Raw genomic sequence first — 5,394 nt, 5'->3', positions numbered from 1 at the left:
CTAATTTTGCAGCCATTTTTTATTCTGTCTTTCCTCACTGACGCTTGAATACAGCTTCCACAGACCATTGTTTTAATCCGTCTAGACAGAATGCTTGCTCAGCCTCACTCAATTTATATAACATCCCAGTCATGAGGCTGTTTTCTATGTCTGCAGTCCTGCATCCAAGATAACAAGTAGTTTTGCTTTTTTACTTTAGTTTGTCTTTCACACATCTGTTGTGTAAATAAATCTTGCAGGTAAAAACATGATAAAGGTGTGCAGGGGAGGTTGGGTTTATATGAAAACCACACCAAAAAAAAGTAATTACAATTGAACATGATAGATTCAGTGTTAAAAAAAAAGATGTTTCCTGTGTGTGTTAGGCTACATGTAGGAGGAGAGACTACTGGATCATTTAGTTAATCAGGCTGACTGACCCCTATTCTATGCTTGAAGTTATTGAGGGATGATGATTTGGCAATGTGAAGATAGAGGTTCCATACTTTGGGATTCCTATCTGAAAGAGAATGGACTGTGTGGTGGGGAGGTTGAAGGTTATCTGAGTGTCTTGTGTTGTATGCATGGATTTCAGAATTAACCTGGAAGAATCCATTGAACGGTTTGGGTGGGAGGTATTTGTAGATTAAGGTGCAGTCGACATGTAAGCGCAAGTCTGACAATTTGGTCAGTGTGTAATGTGAAATTCCAGCAAATGGTAATTTACCATTTTACAATATGATATATGGGTAAAGTTATTTGAAATCATTCACTTTTTGACAGCATCCCTTTTGATTTAAACAAACAAAACTTTCCATACATGTTTGCCCATGGAAGAAGTGGTCAGAAAGTGACTTTTTGGACCTGAATGCCAAAACATTCAGGAGATTAAGGTGCTCAAAGTTTACCCAATTTGTGTACCCCACAATACCATGGGACATGTCTATATCACTGGAAAATATAAATCTTTGAGTTTGATATACAGTGGGGAAAAAAAGTCTTTAGTCAGCCACCAATTGTGCAAGTTCTCCCACTTAAAAAGATGAGAGAGGCCTGTAATTTCCATCATAGGTACACGTCAACTATGACAGACAAATTGAGAAAATAAATCCAGAAATTCACATTGTAGGATTTTTAATGAATTTATTTGCAAATTATGGTGGAAAATAAGTATTTGGTCACCTACAAACAAGCAAGATTTCTGGCTCTCACAGACCTGTAACTTCTTCTTTAAGAGGCTCCTCTGTCCTCCACTCGTTACCTGTATTAATGGCGCCTGTTTGAACTTATCAGTATAAAAGACACCAGTCCACAACCTCAAACAGTCACACTCCAAACTCCACTATGGCCAAGACCAAAGAGCTGTCAAAGGACACCAGAAACAAAATTGTAGACCTGCACCAGGCTGGGAAGACTGAATCTGCAATAGGTAAGCAGCTTGGTTTGAAGAAATCAACTGTGGGAGCAATTATTAGGAAATGGAAGACCACTGATAATCTCCCTCGATCTGGGGCTCCACGCAAGATCTCACCCCGTGGGGTCAAAATGATCACAAGAACGGTGAGCAAAAATCCCAGAACCACACGGGGGGACCTAGTGAATGACCTGCAGAGAGCTGGGACCAAAGTAAGAAAGCCTACCATCAGTAACACACTGCGCCGCCAGGGACTCAAATCCTGCAGTGCCAGACGTGTCCCCCTGCTTAAGCCAGTACATGTCCAGGCCCGTCTGAAGTTTGTTAGAGTGCATTTGGATGATCCAGAAGAGGATTGGGAGAATGTCATATGGTCGGTACATGGCCCCGTCCATCATCCCTTTGATGCGGTGAAGTTGTCCTGTCCCCTTAGCAGAAAATCACCCCCAAAGTATAATGTTTCCACCTCCATGTTTGACGGTGGGGATGGTGTTCTTGGGGTCATAGGCAGCATTCCTCCTCCTCCAAACACGGCGAGTTGAGTTGATGCCAAAGAGCTCCATTTTGGTCTCATCTGACCACAACACTTTCACACAGTTCTCCTCTGAATCATTCAGATGTTCATTGGCAAACATCAGACGGGACCTTGCGGGCGCTGCAGGATTTCAGTCTTCACGGCGTAGTGTGTTACCAATTGTTTTCTTGGTGACTATGGTCCCAGCTGCCTTGAGATCATTGACAAGATCCTCTCGTGTAGTTCTGGGCTGATTCCTCACCGTTCTTATGATCATTGCAATTCCACGAGGTGAGATCTTGCATGGAGCCCCAGGCCGAGGGAGATTGACAGTTCTTTTGTGTTTCTTCCTTTTGTCACCTTCTCACCAAGCTGCTTGGCGATGGTCTTGTAGCCCATTCCAGCCTTGTGTAGGTCTACAATCTTGTCCCTGACATCCTTGGAGAGCTCTTTGGTCTTGGCCATGGTGGAGAGTTTGGAATCTGATTGATTGCTTCTGTGGACAGGTGTCTTTTATACAGATAACAAGCTGACATTAGGAGCACTCCCTTTAAGAGTGTGCTCCTAATCTCAGCTCGTTACTTGTATAAAAGACACCTGGGAGCCAGAAATCTTTCTGATTGAGAGGGGGTCAAATACTTATTTCCCTCATTAAAATGCAAATCAATTTATAACATTTTTTACATGTGTTTTTCTGGATTTTGTTGTTGTTATTCTGTCTCTCACTGTTCAAATAAACCTACCATTAAAATTATAGACTGATCATTTCTTTGTCAGTGGGCAAACGTACAAAATCAGCAGGGGATCAAATACTTTTTTCCCTCACTGTATGTTGTAGCTTAGACCCTATTTCACGTCATCTGAGGTTTTTGTGTTGTGCTGGCCATCGGTTGAGACATGCTCTTGAATACAACAGGGTGGGTTTCATTTCATTTCAATCATAGGAATAGAACTCACAGAATGGACCTATCCCTTCAGACCACTGCAATTTAGCTCGTACACCACTGACATTTTAATTGAATTGAAATGTTAACTTCTAATTGCTACAACAAAGATGACAGCCGGTCCACCCACCGTCAAATGTCTTTCTATTACATTTTTGTCATTTAACAGACACTTTTATCCAGAGCGATTTACGGGAGCAATTAGGGTTAAGTGCCTTGCTCAAGGGCACATCGGCAGGTTTTTCACCTAGTCGGATCAGGGATTAGATCCAGCGACCTTTCGGGAATGCTCTCAACCTCTAGGCTACCTGCCGCCCTATTATCTATATTTTTATGGAGGATTGACAGTATAATTTAAAACAACAGATTCCCATTCAAGTCAACATCTGATGTGTGGACCTCCAACCGTCTTTGTGGTACCATTTGAAAATGTCAATTGTATTCCCATTTTAGTACATTATTAGCCAGATCATGATCATTTTGCGCCAAAAAACAAGTTAACAGGCCAACTAGGCGGAAAATGGACCAGCCCATCTGGCAAATGCCAGGGCCGATTTCTGGTCCCAGTTCGCCCCTGAGAGGCTGAATAGAAATTTGATAATGCTCAGAGAATATTTCATTGTCTGGTATGGTATTCAGGCAGACAGAATCTTACTCCCAAATAATAGGCTATACATCACGCAGTCTCGACAGCTGATAGGCTACATGGCTCACACCCCTCATGCACAACCCCTCAATCCCATCATCCCTTTTCAGCTTTTCGAGGGAGTTTTGTGGGGGGGTTCTCATTCATTATGAATAGCTCTGCATATTGTCATTAAGAGGGTCAACTCTCAATTGGCCTGGAGCTTCTGTAAGACCCGCCTTGTACTCAAAATAAATTATGGGTGCATTTATAGAAGTGCAGCTGTGCAGGACTGGCATACCAACTCCGGTGTCCTTGTCCATACTTTGAAGAGACAATGGCAGTGGCGGATTGGCCATCTGTTAAATCAAATAAAAGTGTATTGGTCTTGTACACAGAAATCTGTCAGATGCCAGATGGGCTAGACCATGTTTTAGGAGGGTGGGCTGGCCGAAATTGATCAAATGAAAATCATTTATTTTGGGGAAAAAAAGAGCATGACGCCCATGGCCCATGGGCCTGTTAATATAGACTACATGACCAAAAGTACTGTATGTGGGCACCTGCTCGTCGAACATCTCATTCCAAAATCATGGGCATTAATATGGAGCTGGTGCCCCCTTTGCTGCTGTAACAGCCTCCATTCTTCTGAGAAGGCTTTCAACTAGATGTTGGAACATTGCTGCAGGGACTTGCTTCCATTCAGCCACAAGAGCATTAGTGAGGTCGGGCACTGATATTGGGTGGTAAGCCTGGCACGCAGTCGGCATTCCAATTCATCCCAAAAGTATTCGATGGGGTTGAGGTCAGGGCTCTGTGCAGGGCAGTCAAGTTCTTCCACATGAATCTTGACAAACCATTTATGTATGGACCTCGCTTTGTGCATGGGGGCATTGTCATGCTGAAACAGGAAAGGCCCTTCCCCAAACTGATGCCACAAAGTTGGAAGCACAGAATCGTCTAGAATGTCATTGTACGCTGTAGCGTTAAGATTTCCCTTCACTGGAACTAAGGGGCCTAGCCCGAAACACAGCCCCAGACCATTATTCCTCCTCCACTAAACTTTACAGTTGGCACACACTATGCATTGGGGCAGGTAGCGTTCTCCTGGCATCCACCAAACCCAGATTTGTCCATCGGACTGCCAGATGGTGAAGCGTGATTCATCACTCCAGAGAACACGTTTCCACTGCTCCAGAGTTGAATGGCGGTGAGCTTTACACCACCCCAGCCGATGCTTGGGATTGCGCATGGTAATCTTAGGCTTGTGTGTGGCTGCTCGGCCATGGAAACCCATTTCATGAAGCTCCCAACGAACAGTTCTTGTGCTGACCTTTCTTCCAGAGGTATTTTGGAACTCAGTAATGAGTGTTACAACCGAGGACAGACGATGTTTACACACTACGCGCTTCAGCACTCGGCAGTCCCGTTCTATGAGCTTGTGTGGCCTACCACTTCGCAGCTGAGCCGTTGTTGCTCCCAGAAGTTTCCACTTCACAATAACAGCACTTACAGTTGACCGGGGCAGCTCTAGCAGGGCAAAAATGTGACGAACTGACTTGTTGGAAAGGTGTCAGCCTATGAAGGTGCCATGTTGAAAGTCACTGAGCTCTTCAGTAAGGCCATTCTAGAGCCAATGTTTGTCTATGGAGATTGCATGGCTGTGTGCTCGATTTTATACACCTGTCAGCAACGGGTGTGGCTGAAATAGCCAAATCCACTAATTTGAAGGGTTGTCCACATACTTTTGTATTAAGTTAAGTTCAAAGTCAAACTGCCAGTTAACCAGTCCGTTCCTACTGAAGTTGCCAAAATGACCGGTAGGAAATTAAAAGGTGGTGCAGAGAACAAAATAAAAGCTCTCAAAGCGGTGCAGCAAAATGTGGGCTACCAAATTAACAGATGTTAATGTTTAAAA

Source organism: Coregonus lavaretus, assembly GCF_964263955.1.
Source record: "Coregonus lavaretus genome assembly, chromosome: 39".
Taxonomy (NCBI): Eukaryota; Metazoa; Chordata; class Actinopteri; order Salmoniformes; family Salmonidae; genus Coregonus; species Coregonus lavaretus.
This window is presented reverse-complemented; position numbering follows the sequence as displayed.